The 18,124-nt window shown below is 47.5% G+C and overlaps 1 pseudogene; it reads right to left on the bottom strand.

The window, feature by feature from the left end:
- Window positions 1-10,749: 10,749 nt before the first annotated feature.
- Window positions 10,750-16,285, bottom strand: LOC119283993 (annotated as a pseudogene).
- Between the last annotated feature and the right edge of the window lie 1,839 nt (window positions 16,286-18,124).

The raw sequence follows: 18,124 nt of genomic DNA on the forward strand, positions 1-18,124 counted from the left end.
CTTCTCCCACTTCTGGGCGGCGGTGAAAAACCCTAGATCCAGAACTCCAGAGTCATTCAATTTCTTGCGAGAATAGTGACGATGTTTTTAAAGTGATTGGTGTGACTCCTATTGAATCTTTGTTTTCTAATATAAATCTTGATAAAGATGGGACTGAAGATTAGTCAACTTTAGCTAGAAGGCATCCCAATGATTCGGAGTTTACCACCATCGATTGGGATGCACAGTTTGAGATTTGTGTAATTAACTAATTTTCACGGAGGATATGGTGTACACAATGAACGAAGCATTTTGACACCTGTAAAAATTTGCCGAATCAAGATATAAGTAACACAAGTCAACTCAAGTGCTTCAGATTTAAGTTGTAGTAGGGCTGTTAGCCAGGCTGTTCCGGGCTGGCAGGCTTCTTTGTGAAACTGAAATGATTTACCGGCGTGATGGGGAGAAGGGTAGCAAGGCATGGTCCTAATGGTGAATCAAGACGACGAGAGGGATGCGAGGTCATCAGAGAGAGCAACATTGGAGGTGGAGCAGCGCACCAGGGACGGGTCGCTGCATCGGCTTCCTAAAGCAGTTGTGGATGACACGGAGTTTTGGGGCGGAGTGGGGCGGTGGCAGGGGTAGCCATCGCAGAGAGGGGGATCGGAGAGCTCGGGGCTGTGTTCACCCCCAGGATGCGGGATGGGTCGGGCAAGCGAGATTAACTTGCGTGCGACTACCTAATGATGATTGAGACGGGGCAGGCGAGATGTTCTCGAATCAGGTGAATGTGGGCAGTCCGCTTACAAATATAGGCCACGGGATTGGAAAAGCATCAATGGCACATGACCCGTCTGAGAAAAGTTTCCCATCGATCAGAAAACGGTATACAAGTGTTTCCCATTTATTTTTGCGTTATCAGGCCGGCTCTCATCTAGAAGAAGTTGTTGATCACACGACTCCACGGAACTACATCAGATAATAGATCTTGGATCCCGATAACTGCCACATGTGTGGTGTGGGCAGGAACCCGCCCGCACGCCTCGTGTGGCATGGACAGGAACCCGCCCGCACGACCGCGTCTGGGCGCGCAATGGCACAACCCGCACGTCCGGTGTGTGGCAACCCTGCCCGCACGACCCCGTCCGGGCTAGACGACCTCGCTGCCCTCACGACCCAGCCGTTCCCGGCCTCCGATCGATCCCCACTCTCGACTGCTGCCATCATCCCCTACCTCTCGAACCCCTACCTCCATCGCCGGCCTTCTCTGGTTGCCATGGCAACCAGAGCAGATCCGTAGGGGCTTCCCAACGCAAAACACACCCCAACCCTCCCCCACCCCCGCCCCCCACTCCAACCCCGCCCTCCCAAGACGATCAGCTAAAAGCAGGTGAAAATCTCCCGATCTCATGTTGCTTCTCATCTTTCTTATGGGCAGAAAATTGCAAATTTACAAATGAAGGTGGCGACTAGATACACGCTATAGGGGTAAAACACTACATGGTTCTGTGTATCTGCGCATTTCCCCTGCAGAATACACCAGATCTGCCATGTACTACGCTTGAGATTACCTTAAGTTCCTAGTTCGCTTGATGCAAGTAGTTGGCAATGAAATGGATGAGTAGGAGTCCCTAAAAAAAGGAGAGGAATGACAAATTTGGAATAAAGGGGGTGGGGAAAATTAATTGCCACTTCTGTCTAACGTCAGTTGCCACCTTTCGTTGTGAGTGACTCCCACCATGTTAACCTGTTGCTTGCCATCCTATTGTAGTGGTTGTTGCCATCGAATCAAACAGATAGCTAGCACCCAAATTTTAGAAAAAAGAGTGTGGATGTGCATGTCCTACTTGCCGTGATGTGTTGGTTGTCTACGCATGAAAATGTGATAACACTGACGTGTTATCATCTACATGCAAGTAGCAAAAGAATACAATTTTTGTGGATTGTTGATGCGTTCTTGTTCATGCAGTGATTGAGAACACATTGGAAGAAACGAGACATGGAAAGAATGAATCACGAAGATGGCGCTGATACTTGGGGTTCTCAAAGGCCAGAAACGCCCCCTTGGGATGCATCAGAGTACAGTCAGCTCATTTCTGCAGGGCCATTGCTGCCACTACTAGAACAGTATGCAGACATTGGTATGATGCGTGATAACAACAGAAAAGAACAATTGTCATGTTCGCAACGATGAAGATGACATTCTACTTATGTCATACACTGTCATTTTTTCGCAGGTTCTTATGACCAAAACACACTCAGGGGGCCTCCGTGGCAAGTACAGTCACAGGGCACTAACACTGACAAATGTACGGGCAGCCAACTTCAACTAGCTAATATGGCTAATCAAGGTAACACATACGAAAAAGAACACATATTGGTCTGGACATGAAAAATAAACTTGCAAAGGTTGGCAAAAGACTCACGAGTTATGACGGGGGAAAATGCAGAGCCTTCATGGAGCACGTGGCACCAAGCAGCACCCATGTACCTGCCGTCGACGTCATACGCAGGTGAGTCCATAAAAAAGTGAAGTTGCAGACGGTGAATTAACAGAAGGAGCATAGTTGACAATTGCAGTTGCCATGACTGGACAACTGCAATTGCCATGAATAAATAACTGCAGTTGTCATCCCTGGACAAATGTTGTTGCCCTCGAAGAACAACTGCAGTTGCCATGGAAGGACAACTGCAGTTGCCATGCCAGGACAACTGCAGTTGCCATGCCAACACAAACTGCAGTTGCCATGTATTGACCAACTACTATGATGCTTGCAGGTTATTACGGTGGTGGTACCCCGGCAAACGTCTCGTGGCAAGCTTCACAGAATGCAGATAGAGCATGTTAATTTGGTGTGACAGACCACACAAGATGGGCACATGCAGCACAACAAGGTAACGAAAAAAAATTGAACCACAAAAGAGCACTACATTTGTTTTTGTGGCAAAAAATAGCACGTGACGAAAGAGAAGGTTTGTAGCAGTGATGGTGGACAAAATCAAGCATAAAACGCTAACAAGCGGTTGTGTGCAATGAGTCATATATTGTCTTCGGAAATTTGCCAACTTCTAAAAGCATGTGTGCAACACTAATGGTTGATCGCATTTGCCTAGTGAGATCAAGCCTAGAATGCAAAAGTTTTGATGCTAGAACACAGTGATTGCCCTATATTGGTAGCAGTATTTTCCATGTATGGAGGAATGCAGCTGCCATGCATATAGAATCCAAGTTTTCGTACTAAAAAGGAGTTGGTTGTCGTGCATTGGCAAACAATAGTTGCCATGTTTGTTGGACTGTAGCTGCCATGACTGGACAACTGCAGTTGCCATGCATGTCCACACGCAGACTCACGGCTTGCTCTTTGAATGATGTCATGCCAAATCACTCGAAGTTGATGTGATCCGTTGTGATAAACATGTTATTCAAGCGAAATCTTACTCTCGTACCTGTTTTTCTATTACACGGCCTACAACTACAGTGAACAGTGGCGCAGGGACATCTACTGCGGGGAGCTCTGAGCGCATGGAAGACGCGTTCCACCAGCCAGCAGACAATCATGCCGCAAATAATGCCGAATCAGAGTCGGAAATGGGAATCATTCCAACAATGCCGACAGACACCCCTTTGCACACAAGCACTAGCAACACTCAAGTAGATGAAACTGCCGCCGATACTGAAGTGAATGATGAAACTGATGACGAAGCACAAGGGGATGAAGATGATGGGCAATAAGAGATCGTGGTACCTCAGCCACCATACGTTGGGCAGAGATTTGAATCGTTTGAAGAAGCAAAGGAATTCTACCAGACATATGCGAAGTTCCATGGGTTTGCGGTCAACACTGAATACCATAGGAAAATTATGAAAACTAATGAGTACAGCAGAGGTGAGATGAGGTGCCACAAGGCACGATGGAACAAGAAGGGGAAAGGTGTTGCGCCTGTCATTCCGGAACGAAAGAGAGGTATCATTGTCAAGACAGGATGCCCTGTCTGGTGTAAGCTAAACGTAGATGGAACACAGTATGTGGTCACTGAATATTTTGACGAGCAGAACCACAAACTCATAAAGAAGTTCGACCTGGTAAAATTTCTGACCGCCCACGGAGGATTCACCCCCTCGAAAGGAAATTCATAAAGCTGCTACATGATTGTAACGTCGGTCCATCAAGAATGGTCCAGATACTATCACTCATCCACAGCAAAAAGGGGACTCTGAGTAGCATGCCCTACATACCAGCTGCCGTCACAAACCTAAAGGCAAAGTACCGTAGAGAGAGCAAGTTGGCTGACATAGAGGCCACAATAGCCTACTTTGATGAGAAAGCGAAGGAAGGTCCAGATTTCTTCTACAGGATAAGGTTGGACGATGAGGACCGGGTCAGGAACATGTATTGGGTGGATGGTGCTGCAAGGAGGGCCTACAAACATTTCCGAGATTGCATTTCATTCGACATGATGTTAATATGTACAAGATGCCATGATCTCCACTCATAGGAATAAATAACCATAATCAGTCGTTGCAGTTCAGCTGCGGGCTCATTCGGAAGGAAGACATGGATGGGTACGTTTGGCTGTTCAAGACCTTCTTGGAGTGCATGGATGGACTTGCTCCGATGAACATAATAATAGACCAGGATTTTAGCATGCGTGCAGGCATAGAGGAGGTCTTTCCGTTGGCAGTGCACAGGCACTGCAGGTGGCACATTATAAAGAAGGCTAAGGAGACGCTAGGACCGTTCTTTGCTGACCGTCCGGAGCTACACAAGGCATTCGAGATGTGCGTGGACCACAGCTTGACGGTGGAGGAGTTTGAAAGGAGCTGGATGGCCATGATTGAAACATATCAAGTACAAGACAACGAGACTCTTGCTATCCTGTGGGAGAAGCGAATGTACTGGGTGCCGGCCTACTTCATGCAGTGCTTCTTCCCATTTCTGCAGACTACGCAGCGTAGTGAGGGGTTCAATGCTGTTCTGAAGCAGTACGTGAGCCCTGACAACTCATTGCTACAGTTCACGAAACAGTACACAGCTTTACAACAAAAAATACTGGGATCTGAGCTACAGCAAGAAGCGAACAACATGCTAAAGCAGCCAAAATTGCTAACGTATTTACCGATGGAGAGGAAAATGAGCAAGATATACACCAACAAGATCTTTAACAAGTAAGTCAATTGTGTTACAGTCTTATTAGCGCAAAGCACGAAGGCAGTAGGTGCCATATAGAATGCAATGCAGTTGCCATGTTTAATGAAATACTGTTTGCCATGCTTACTCAGCTGTAGTTGCCATGTTCAATGAAAATTCTGTTTGCCATGCTTGCTTGGATGCATTTTCCATGTTCAATGGAATGAAGCTGCCATGTGTAATGAACTGTACTTCCATTGGGCATGTTGGTATGCAAATGCCAATGTCGACTGAAAATGTTATGTTGTCGCCACATATGCTGAAATGCAACTGCCATGTTTACTAAAATGCAACTGCCATGTTTGCTGAAATGCAATTGCCATGTTTACTCAACTGTAGATGCCATGTTTAATAAAATGCAGTTGCCATGTTTTTTGCAATGTGCTTCCATTGGGAATGTTGGTGTGGAAAATGAACGATGGGCAGTTGAGAATGTACTACAGTTGCCATGTCTAGTGTACTGCAGTTGCCATGTCTAGTGTATTGCAGTTGCCATATTTACTGTGCTACAGTTGCCATGTCTACTCTACTGCAGTTGCCATGTCTAATGTACTACAGTTGCCATGTTCAAGGTACTATATTTTCCATGTTCAATGTACTATGTTTGCCATGTTCAAACAAAATGTATTTCTATTTCCATGACAACATAAGGTGCTACAAAAAAAGAGCGCACGATAGTTTAACAGAAAACACACAAAACTTGCAGATTCCAGGAAGAAATAAAGCGTGCCAGCATGTTCACGACTTTCCAGGTGGACGAACATACATTCAAGGTGTGTTCTATTTTGGGCATGTCAGATTCAGAACCTGAAGACCTGGACAAAGGAAGGAACTACTTCGTGAAAGCCTCGATCGGCCAAGGCGAATACTACTGCCAATGCTGCAAGTTTGAACGGGACGATATTGTGTGCTATCACATACTAAAAGTAATGGACATGAACACTGTGACGCGGATGCCCCGTCATTTCATAAGGCGGCGATGGACTTGGGACACTGATGACGTGTTGGCACCGCAGACAACAAACGCAGTTCTGGCTGTGCATGACGAGAGACCTGAGTCAACCATGGAAGCCGTGAGTCACATTGTGCTGACAAAGAACTATGCTGAGCTAATTGATGAAGCGTGCAAGAGTGATGAGACAGCGAGAGTTGTAGAAAAACACAGGAAGGCCCTGAAAAGAGAGCTTGATGAGATCAAGAAGAGGAAAGCTGAGAAAGCCTTACACCGTTTCCCCCGCACATCGAGTGTGCCTTCATCCACAAGGCCATCATCTGAAAACTCGGAGACAGGATCTAGAACAGCAAGCACACAAACCCAGGTCAGGGACCCGCCCCGTTCCATCACAAAGGGTCGTCCAAGAGAGATAAGGTACAAATTGGGATTGGAGATTCAAGCAAAACACAAGAAAACAAAGGAAGGAATCGGCAATCCATAAGAAAAATTGGGGCGCTATGACATGGTCCTTGTGGACATTTTGTTTTCTACCCTAGATGTTGTGAATTTTTTGTTAAATTAGGAGAATGACTCTTGAGGGGCATCAGAAGTTGAAGGAAAATACGTTGAATGGATAAATGCAGTTGCCATGTTATGGGTACTTAATCCGCCATGTTATGTGTAGTTAATCTGCCATGCTATTTTATACTAAAATATGCCATGCTATTTTGTACTTATGCCATGTTAATTGTACTGGATTTGCCATGTTAATTGTACTGAATTTGCCATGTTAATTGTACTTGATCTGCCATGTTAATTATACTGGATCTGCCATGTTAATTATACTGGATCTGCCATGTTAATTATACTCGATCTGCCATGTTAATTATACTGGATCTGCCGTGTTGTTTGTTCTGAATCTGCCATGTTAGCTATACTGCAATATGTCATGGTATTTGTAATGACTCTGCATCGCCAAATGAAAAACGACGATGACTTTCACTAACCATATCTGATGAACTACATTTTGCCATGTTTTAAAACATCATAGACGCATTAGAAGCAGCAAACTGTTGCTACAAACGATGAAACCATAATAATAATGATAAACATAAAATGTATTTGCTGTCACGCCTAAATAGGTTCACATCCACACATATATTACAGAAAATATTCAAATGTCGCTCACACACCACCACAACATACTAGGCTACGCGGGGTTGCACTCGTAACATAACACACAAACATAGTTTTGACAAAGAAACAAAAGATAGTACCTCACCTTCCTCAGCAACAGAATGTAAGGTATGCGTCCGGTGTGTAACGCCACGTGATCACTTGTACTTCTTGATGACTTTCTTGATAGCTTCCTCCACGAACTCGCGTGCTCCGTACCGCTTGTTGAAATCTTCATTCGTCAACCAGTTCCATGTGTAAATTTTCCAGAGCTCAATGACCGTTGCAGCTGTGATAGCAGGAACAAGTCTACCTTCCCACTTTGCAAAGTAGTCCAACGTGTGAAAGCCACAGTCCGTCCTGCACAAGAAAAAGAGTCAAGTGAACTCGCAGAAAGGACAGACATAGCAATGATAAACTTCAATTCAGATGTAACAACATGAAGGAGGGGGTAGGAAATTACGTGTTCCCTTGATTCGTGGTCCCACATACTCAATCGGGAAATGTCTGATCTGGACCATTGAGTTTTCGTAGTGACGCTTCCATGTCTCTTTGACGTTGTTGATGAAGAATTCAGCATGCGAAGTAAGGTCTGCATCAGCTGCCGAACGCATTGAATCAAGCACCTCAAAGCGTTGGTTCTTCAGGTCAAGACAGATCGCATAGTGGTGACCACACTTGTCGTGTGGGTTGTGTGGTGCAAGCTCCTGGAACATGGGGAACATGACCAGCATGTAAAAGTGAAGGAAATGAGAAGCAGAGTTCACATGAAGAACATCAGAGGGACAAAAAAAGTAGAATCACGTAGAATGTTTAGTTATGGTGGGGGTAGTTGAAAGAAAGTTGCCGTCCATGTATGAACAAAATTTGCCATGTATTTTACTTTGAAGTTGCCACATAGTTTGCACGGGATGCAAAAAATCAAAAAAGTCAGTTTGCACGGCAGCTGATGCCACATGAAACATCTGCCACATAAACAGAGTGCAGATGATGGCAAAAAACCATACCATGTGGAAAAAAAGTGCAAATAAGGGGAGGAGAACTCACATATTTGTTCAGTGTGAGCTTGAATTCACCGTGTTGAGCAAAATTCTTCCTCAGGATTTTGTGGTGGAAGTGACCATCCCATATTTTGCAGGTCACACTGTAATGCATGATTGTTTTGTCAGCACACAAATCCATATGATTGTTGATGTAGTCAATCCCGCATGCAACTACATTCGTCGACATTTTACCATTTGGCCTCACGGACTTGGCAAGATCACCCAGGTCGACGTACGTCGCTTCGCATTGAATGCCCTTGGTTCTGTCCAAACATGAGCTGTATGAAAATGATGTAACACGAAAGAATCATGCCTACTAAGTAGAATAATAAAAAGAACTAAAACGTAAGCGGATCATGTATAGAAAGTACAAAGAAAATGAATGGTAAAAAAAGAGCAAAGCAAAATGAGAGATTGTCTGGTGTGGTCATTTACGCTTTCAGCTCCTTCATGTGCTTGCTGCTGGCCCTCGCATTTCCAAATTGCTTGACAATATCGTACAGCTGGGTCTGTTCCTTTGTGGCCCTGAATTCGGGCTCGTAGTCTTCCACGGGAGGTGGGTGAACTACCCTCTGCTGCCTCACAGAACCAGGGGTGGCACTCCTAATGGTATCCTCAGATACCATATCTGCAGGCACGTTGGAACTTGATTGCCCCTGACCTCGTGAGGACCTCCTCTGCAATGCTGCCTCCTCGATCCTGCGGTAAGCTTCATCAAGTGACGGTGAAATCTCCTCAGGGGTGCCTGCAGGGATCAAAAAAGTGGATTAGGATACCTGGAAATCAAAAATAGATGGATTGTGAGAAGATAGGGTGCATGATGTGAAATATAGGTACAAAAAGCAGTGAGTTGCCATGTGGAGGCAAATCCTGTTGCCATGTGTGGTGCACTGTAGTTGCCATGTCACAGCAACTATAGTTGCCATGTTGTGTCAACTCCACTTGCCATGTGATTGCCGAATGGAAGAATGCAGCAAGGAAAACAAAAATGCAGGTGACAAGGTGCAGCAAATCCAGTTGCCATGTGTATTGCACTATAGTTGCCATGTGACAACAACTACAGTTGCCATGTTGAATCAACTTCAGTTGCCATGTGGTTGCCGAATGTAAAATGCAGCATGGCAACAAAAAAATGTAGGTGACATGGTGCATCAGATCCAGTTGCCATGTCATCACATAACAGTTGCCATCACAAGTGAGAACCCCAAAAAATATGATTGGGACAAAAGTCAAACAATAAAGATGTATACAAGAAAATGATAAGCACATGAGAAATGTACCTTGGACTATCGGCTCTGCGAACTTGACAGCCTTCCTGCCCTCGACCATTGGCTGCGCCATCATTGCGGGCATGCCTCCCGGGAAAGCAAAGGCAACTGGCATAGGATCTGGCACCACTGTTTGATCTTGATTGATGCCAAGGCTGAAGCTCGGTGGGGTGAAGGCCATTGGGTGCCTCTCATGCCTACTGGAAGGACCACGAACAACTTGAGGGGCAGAATCCAAGGGTGAAAGATCAACAAACATATCTGAATCGGCCGCTACAGAATGATCGGGCTTATTTGTAGGGTGGGGCGTGTTGTCAGCGGTGTCAGCCGCAACTTTGTTGACAATCTTCTTGTTTGGGCTATAGGGGACACCCACATTGACTACGAGCCTGGAAGTGCGCAGATTTAAGCTGGAGATTTCCACTACGGGTAAAGGGACAGTCTGCTCTGGACGTTCACCTGTGTCACTCGTGCCTGGCTTGACATCTGCATCAGTTGTGCTCCGGTCTTCCGGTTTCTCCATCACATTGCTTTTGGCAGGTGGCGGGAACAGTGTGGACGCAGGAACATAACCAGACTCGTCTCTGCTGCTCCTAGCTACAGCTGGTGCGTTGGGTATGTCTGTTGATTGCTTGCGGGGGCTACGACACCTAGGTGGAAGACCAGCACGCGAAACAGTCGCCTTAACAGTATCTGCACCAACAAGAGTTGGAGCTGTCGTGCCAAGACTCTCACCTGTAGATGGCATATCATTATGAACTGCCGCCTCAGCCACTTCTGTCGTGGGCACAAGAGTGCCACCACGCACGCACTTGGAATCAGTGTCAGATGAGCGGGAATCTTCCTTGCTTAGGTTGGTCTCAGGAGCGTCCACTTCAACGCTTGCTGATGGGGTGGCATGGGTCACAGCAGCATCCTTCATTGCCAGAAGAGTTGGCAATATTTCAGCTGTCCTAGCAGATACCGACTCATCACTCCCCGATGTACGGATGCCTGTTGTTCTAACCTCCACATCTGCAACCGTCGGAGATGGTCGGCCACTTGCGTCAGATTTAGTGGGAACAGTTGACGGTGCAACAGCAGTTTTGTCGCCTGGCGCCTCATGAACATCTGAGTTGCCCCCTGTTGACAACTTTGAATGAAGGCGTTCGAGTGGGTCCCTACTGATATGCTTGGCCCCGCGTGTAGTAGTCTTTTTTGTCCTGCAAAAATGAAAGCACATGAAAAAGGTATTAAAAATGAACAAAGAACGTTTGCCATGGTAGAAATCTAAAAAAATGAAAAATAAGTGGAAAAGTTGGTAGTTGCCATGTAAGGGGTATATGAGTTGCCATGTGGCATAGTTAGCAGTTGCCACGCAAATCCAGCAATAGTTGCCATGTTGGCCAACTTGAAGAATGCTAAAAATGTCTGATCTGCCAGTAATGCAATTTCAAAACTAGGTATGGGATGAGCACAGAAGCCAATGGAAAAGATGGCAGTTGCGATGCAGGTACAGTAAGAGTTGCCATTTTCCCTAGATAGTAGTTGCCATGTAAAAACAAGTAGGAGTTGCCATGCACTCATAAAAGGGAAGGAAAATCATTTTGAAAAACAACAGTTGCCATATGGGATGATGACAGAAGCCCATGTGACAAGCTGAACGGATGCATTGAAAAATCAAAAAATATAGCACTATGTCAATGAAAGCGCATGGAAAACCTACTTCTTGACTGGCTTTCTCAGGTCTGGCAACACGACGAGATCCCCGGTGTTGGATGTCGTCGTACGAGGAGAAGACCTGGTGAAAGGGGTGTCACCAGCAATGGGGGCACCTTTGTTCAACCGAGCAGAAGCACGGGTTGGCGTTGGTGCCTGTTTCTTCGTAACTGCTCGTCCACCAGCTGTCGCCTCACTGCACGTATAAGATGGAGGAAAAAAAGGTGGCAATTGTCAGACAGCAAACTCGTTGCCACGCTTAGTAAAATCAAGTGCAAAAAGGGATCATTCTGTTCCAAAAATATAGACAAAGCAAAAAACTAAAATTAAAGTCGAACCTCCTCCTGGCAGCTACGGGATCGGTCCTAGACCTCTTGTTAGGAGATCCCTGCCGAACATCCTCTGGAGCCCTCCCCCTCTTTGATGGCAACACCCCCTCGCCTCTCACAGCCGTATGTTCTTTGACTTTCTCCGGTGGGGGGACATCCATCCCTCAACACCCCCTCGGCTCTCGCTGTCAGAGCCACTAAGAGACGTCCACCCCTCAACCAACTTCCCGAGCAAGCCGGTCATTCCGGATATAAACTGCCCAATTAGATGCTCAACAGGTGCCCTCGCCTATGCACGGAACAAGAAGGAGCAATAACCACCCATATTACAGTCACTTGCGCGACATCAAAAATAATCCAAGGCAACCATAGATGTAGATCTTTTGATTACCTCAGTAGGGCAAGACGGATCTGAGTGCACGTCCATCCACTTTCCAAAGTTTTGAGGCCCATCAAACATGCTGTAGTCTATAGCAGGCTTGGCCATTAGCTAGAAAAAACAAAAAAATAGCTAGGATGTAAGAGAGGGAATGATGAACACTGACTAGCAGTTCATGTGTTGCAAAAATGGAACAAAAAAAGAAGACACGAATGTAAGTTTCAGCAGGAACGGCAGTGTTGCCATGTGGAGTGAGACATGGATACCATGCGCAGACAGCCATGGCTAACAAAGGTAGTCATCTCTTGTGAACCACAGACGGTTGCCGCATGTCAAATTTGTAAGCATGCCATGTAGAGAAAAGAAACCAGAACTAACCTGCAGTTTTCCATATTTGGTATCAGTTACACTATCTGCAGCAAGCACAACCTTGACAGCGTTGATAGTCCACACAGAAACAGCAAACTTATGCGTAGGCGGCAGGGCTCCTGTCCAAGTGAAATCCAAGGTGGACAGATCAAGACAGTCGACGTACATGAGCTGATGTACAACAATTTTAAAAAGAAAGAAATATCAGTTGCCATCATGGTACTTTGCAGAAAAAACAGGAGGCGGGGTCTTCCACGTTCAACGGTAGTCTTCCACGTCCCAGAATCACAAATTCCCTGGAGGCGGGGTCGTAAATCTCACCAAGCCAGTCGCATACAGGGTTGACAAGATTCGTGCACCGGACATTCATCAGAGCCTGCATACCCATCTGAGCAGCAGCTCCCTTCTGATCGTCGGTAAATCTGTCAGTCAATGTAGTCAGTCGTTCTTGGGAGGCTCTGTTGCGAATACATTTCTTCTTCTGCAAAAAACAGACAAAAAGTGATCAGTTGTTGCCATGTTTTGCACTGTCATGAAATTTTAGTTCATGACAGACGACTACAAAGCTCGAGGTGGCAACCAATAACATATTGAGGAGGAGGAGGGGTGTGTGGACAGTTACCTCATCGCCCTCTTTTCTCCCTCCAGTTGCCCGATTCTGCTGTGGTGGATCCATGAAATCATCATCATCGTTTTGATGATGAATGCGGGCCATTCTGCTGAGGTAGGAACAGACCAAATTTTCACGGTGTAAAATGAAAACGGAATGCAGGAAGTAAGCAGTTATCACATAACAGAAAATGTCAACTAGTGAATGCAAAATATCACATGAACACGTACGCACCCCCCTATGATTGTAGAAAACATAAATGTGGCAATTAAGCACATTGGTTACATTTGAATAAAGTGTACAGATCATAAATGCACTTGAAAACAAAATGTTGAAGTTTCCATGTTAGCATAAGATAGTACTTATTGAAAGTCACAGAATCCTCCACTGCACAAAACCTAAGACGTGGCAGCTCACACCCTGTCCTAAATACACCAATGAATTGCCATGTGTTCAGCGGTAAAAATGTGCTAGGTTGAAATTGCGATGTTAAAATGCAACACATAATAAAGAAAAAGCGATGAAAAACATCTAATGAAGAACCAGAAAATTGCCACAGTGTGTTCAGATATCGCAAGTCATCATGGCAAAACACGAAAATTGCGTCTGCCGTATAATGAATTTGCCACATTATACTGACTGTAACATGGCAACAGAGATGCTGTGGTCAGACAAAAATACTTGCCACATGGAAAGTATATGTATGGCATCTGACACAATTGATTTGCAAATTGGTTGCCATGTTATGCAGCCAATTTCCCACATTATCCTGTCTACAAATATGGCAACAGACACGGTGCGTTCACATTCTATTTGCCACAAGAATATACTATCCATGTGCCAACAAACACAGTTGATGTGCAGATTAGTTGCCATCTAGTGCAATTGGTTGTTGAAACTGCAGTGACTACCGATTAACTACACTTTACCATTCATACAGTGTGGCAACTATCACAATCATTTAGGAAAATTAGTTGCCATAATGAGAAGCATGTTTGTGGCTACTATCACAGTAATTCAGGAAATTAGTTGCCACATGGAAAAGCATGTTTGTGGCAACTATCACAGTCATTCAATAAATTAGTTGCCGCATGGAAAATCATGTTTGTGGCAACTATCACAGTCATTCAATAAATTAGTTTGCCGCATGGAAAAGCATGTTTCTGGCAACTATCACAGTCATTCAGGAAGTTAGTTGCCATACAGTCATGATAGTTACTCAAGCTACCACGTTTGCCTTCATACTGCAGTTTCAAAAACAACCAAACTAGATCTAGGGTTCAATGGGAACTATAATTACTTGAAATTCAACCTCATAAATACCAATTCGAAGCAGTGCGCAACTAACAGACCGGAAAACAATGGACCAATCCCAAGACACAACCAGTGTGTGTCTCCGGACAGGCAAAACCACACCGGCGAGACCGCCGCGGCGGCAGCGACGAAACTGCCCAGTGCCACCGAAAACGGCAAGCACAGGACTCCGCCGTCGGCGGGAACACCGACGCATCGCCAAATCGCCTGAATCTCTACGAATCTCCAGCGAAGCATCGAACAGGGAGGGAAGGGGGAAAATGCAGGCAAGGATTGTGAGAGTGGGTGCGAGCATTACCTTCAATCTGCAGGCGCTCCGGCGAAGGCGCTCCGGTCCGGCGAGCACCACCAACGGCCGCGGACACCGTCGACTCTTCCGCCTCCGTCGTCGCCTTCTCCCCCAATGGTTTGAAATGCGAAGTGGGTTGTGTGAGTAACTGCGGAGATGAGGAAATGGAACCGTGAGGGGGAGGCAGGCGACGTGCGTGACGTGTTTGACGTCGGCGCGTGGCGTGCGGGAGCATACTAGTTCCACCGCACGCCCCCGAGTGGCAACCACTGACCGCGGGAGGGCAACCAACGTGTGGGCGAACTGTGTCACAGACCACACACGCGCCTTGTCCTAGGTCGCATAGAAAATCGACCAGATTATGCCAAGATTTGTGCATAAAGTACTGGACGGTGATGGATGCTTGTGGTCGAGATGGTGAACGCCCACATGTGTGGACGTTAACATTTCCGTAGATCTTTGTGATGAGCGTTACCAGCAGTCATCCGCAGTCAACCTGAGATTAACCTATATCTTGTGTTGGATGGCCCAGCCCTTCCGATCTTCAATGAAGTAGCAGTGTTACGTGGCATACTGGACCGTGTGCACCAAGCCTTCATGGCCATGCCATACCCAAACACGTCCTTGCACGGCGTCGTGGGCACGCCTAGCACCACCATAGGATTCGCAGGCGACGAGGTGGGCTGCTGGTTTATGAACTCCACGAGGCTTCCCATGAGCCTCTTGCCGGTGGCCCTCAGCGGACTGTAGAGGTGGAAACCGTGCTCCTCGCCCTCCGACTCGACCACCGTCACCTCGCGGCGCCGCTGGATCATCCAAGGCCAACGCGAGTCGAGATCACGCATGCGGGCCGCCAGGCGGTGGCCGCGGCCCCGCAGGCTGTCCTTCCCAGCCACAGCGATGAGCACGCGGCGGCAAGCCAGCGATGAGATCTCCGAGGCCGGAGGGTCGATCCGGGGGTCTTCGTTGCCGGCCTGGCCGGCCGTCACGAACGGCCAGAGCCGGTCCACCCCGTTCGGCGGGAACACCGCCACGGTGGCTTCGTCGTCGTCCCACGCGAGCTCCAAAGGCAGCCGCTTGGCTCCCCAGGAGTAAGGCTGCACCATGATCAGCCCCTCTATGTCCATAATGTCGTTGCTGACTTCGTGGGGCTGCCGCGGACTGCCGTGTGGTAAACGATGTTGCCACAGGCGCTGTCGCCGGCTAGGAACGTGCGCGCGGGGTCGGCGTAGCTGGCCAGCTACGGGTCGGACAAGGACGCCGCCCACTGGAGCGCGGCCCACGCGTCGTTGTAGGCCGCAGGGATGGGGAACTCCGGCGCTAGACGGTACTCCACCGACACAACGAGGGCCCCGGCGGAGGCGGCCAGGGAGGTCGCGTGGCGGTGGTTCGTCCGGCCGAAAGCGCTTTCGGTGCAGAAGGAGCCGCCATGGACGTAGATGACGAGAGGAAGCCGATTCCTGCCTGAGGTCTCGGCGGCACCGGACGGGAGGAACAGGCGCACAGACACGCCGGTGGCCTTGTCGACGACGACGTCCCTCGTCGCCACCCCACGGTTGCGGGCCTGATCCGACGAGGCCGGCACGAATGGACTGCGCAGGAAACGCTCGATGCTGCCGTCCTCGAACTTGCGTATGAAGGGGTACATGTCTACGGAGATGTTACGTCCGTGGTTGTGATTCGCTGGAGAACTCTTGCTTGCCTGCATGGCGCTTGTTTCGAATTGTGCCGCGTCGACGTTGGCTGCATCTCATGGGATTTTATAGAGCGATTTGCTTCATCGGCACTTTACTAATGAGATTCGGACGGAATCGACGGTAGTCGATTGGTCTGATGCATTACCTCCGATCAGACTACAGAGTTAGAAGAGTTTTTTAGAAATAAATATGAGTATTTTCATTTTCTGTGCTAAATATGATTTGAAAGAGACCAAGTGGTTGTACCGTTTACATATGCTGATAGCGCGACTACAGCAGAAGCATTGGCTCTTCGCCGAGGTCTACAACTTGTCAATCATATCTGCTGCTTCAGGGTGACGGTTGAGTCAGATTGTTTCGAGATTATTTCGGCATGTAGAGGCGAGGCTGACATTTTGGCACCATATTCTGCGATCTTAGCCGATTGCTTCCGGTATGCCCATGACATTGCTTCAATTCAGTTTCAGCATTGTCCGAGGGAGGCAAATGGCTTGGCACATTTCTTAGCAAGACATGCTTTTTATTCAAACCTGGTGTTTAGTTGGGATGATGATCCCCCTAGTTTCCTTTTACCGCATGTTTTGAAAGATGTAATTCTCATTAACTCATAATAAAGTGCCCAGCAGGTTTTCCCTTAAAAAAAAGTGGTTGTTCGACCATGCCTTCGTCTGCTATTAATAGTATGAAATAGTTCCTATCACGACAGAAGCAACTACCCCTTTGTCTCAGTTATTATGGATGACCACCTGCCACTACCGGAAAACTTACCTATGCCTACGGCCAAATCAATGCCGATGGCTGCCGTCGGCCTAGTTTGAGATATGCCGACAGCCTCGTCCTGGCCGTCGGCGTAGCCTGGCCGTCGGGCTACCCTGATATAAGCCGACGGCAGCCGTCGGCACAGAACGGCCGTCGGCCTATCTACAAACACGCCGACAGCAGCCGTCAGTATAACATAGCCGTCGGCATACAAAGCGGGCCCGGCGACCCCGCCCGTGACCAGCGCTAATGCCGTCAACCCAATGCCGACGGTCGGGACGGGCGACCGTCGGCATATCTCCGCATGCCACGTCACCGATCCACGGAGTAGATATGCTGACGGTAGCCGTCGGCATAGGCTCCACGTCACCGATCCGCGGCACGGCTCCTCCCAAAACCCTGCCGTTTCTATGCCGACGGCAATGCCATCGGCATAGCTATTTTTTTTACATGCTTTTCATACGTTTTTATGCTTTTTTTACATATGTTTTTATGCTTTTTTTAAATATGTTTTTATGCTTTTTTATGTATTATATGAATATATATATATATATGTAGTTTGTAATTTTTTGCATAGATTATGAATATATAATTATATAGTTTGTATTTTTTTTCGAGCACATTAATAATGTGCCGTCATGTTCTTTTGCATATAAGTCCTTATATTTTATTAAAATAAAAAACAGCTATGCGACAGAAGTTTAGTGGCGGTTGCAAACGCCCGGCACCCGTCTCCGGAGTGTGACACCCTCACGGACGGCGCTGCCGCCGACACCTGGAGGGGGAAAACGGAAGCATCGGGTCTACACGGAGGGGATGTAGCAGTCGGTTTGGCCCGGATGTTGCTCCCAGGTGTCCCTCTGAGCTGACCTGACACAACCAGGTGGAGAGCTCCACTCTTCAAAGCCTGTCCGTGGGAAGTCAAAGGGCTAGATCTCGTGGTCAACCGCTCCTGGGTTAGTCGGGACGGGGGCCCTGGGGGTAGCAATGCCACCGGAGCGTCGTACCGGCCCCTCATACATGCGGGGTGGTGTTGTGGCATGTCCGAAGAGGCGGCACGCGTCTCCGGGGTGTGGCACCCCTCATGTACG

The sequence above is a fragment of the Triticum dicoccoides genome, chromosome 4A (assembly GCF_002162155.2).
Source record: "Triticum dicoccoides isolate Atlit2015 ecotype Zavitan chromosome 4A, WEW_v2.0, whole genome shotgun sequence".
Lineage (NCBI taxonomy): Eukaryota > Viridiplantae > Streptophyta > Magnoliopsida > Poales > Poaceae > Triticum > Triticum dicoccoides.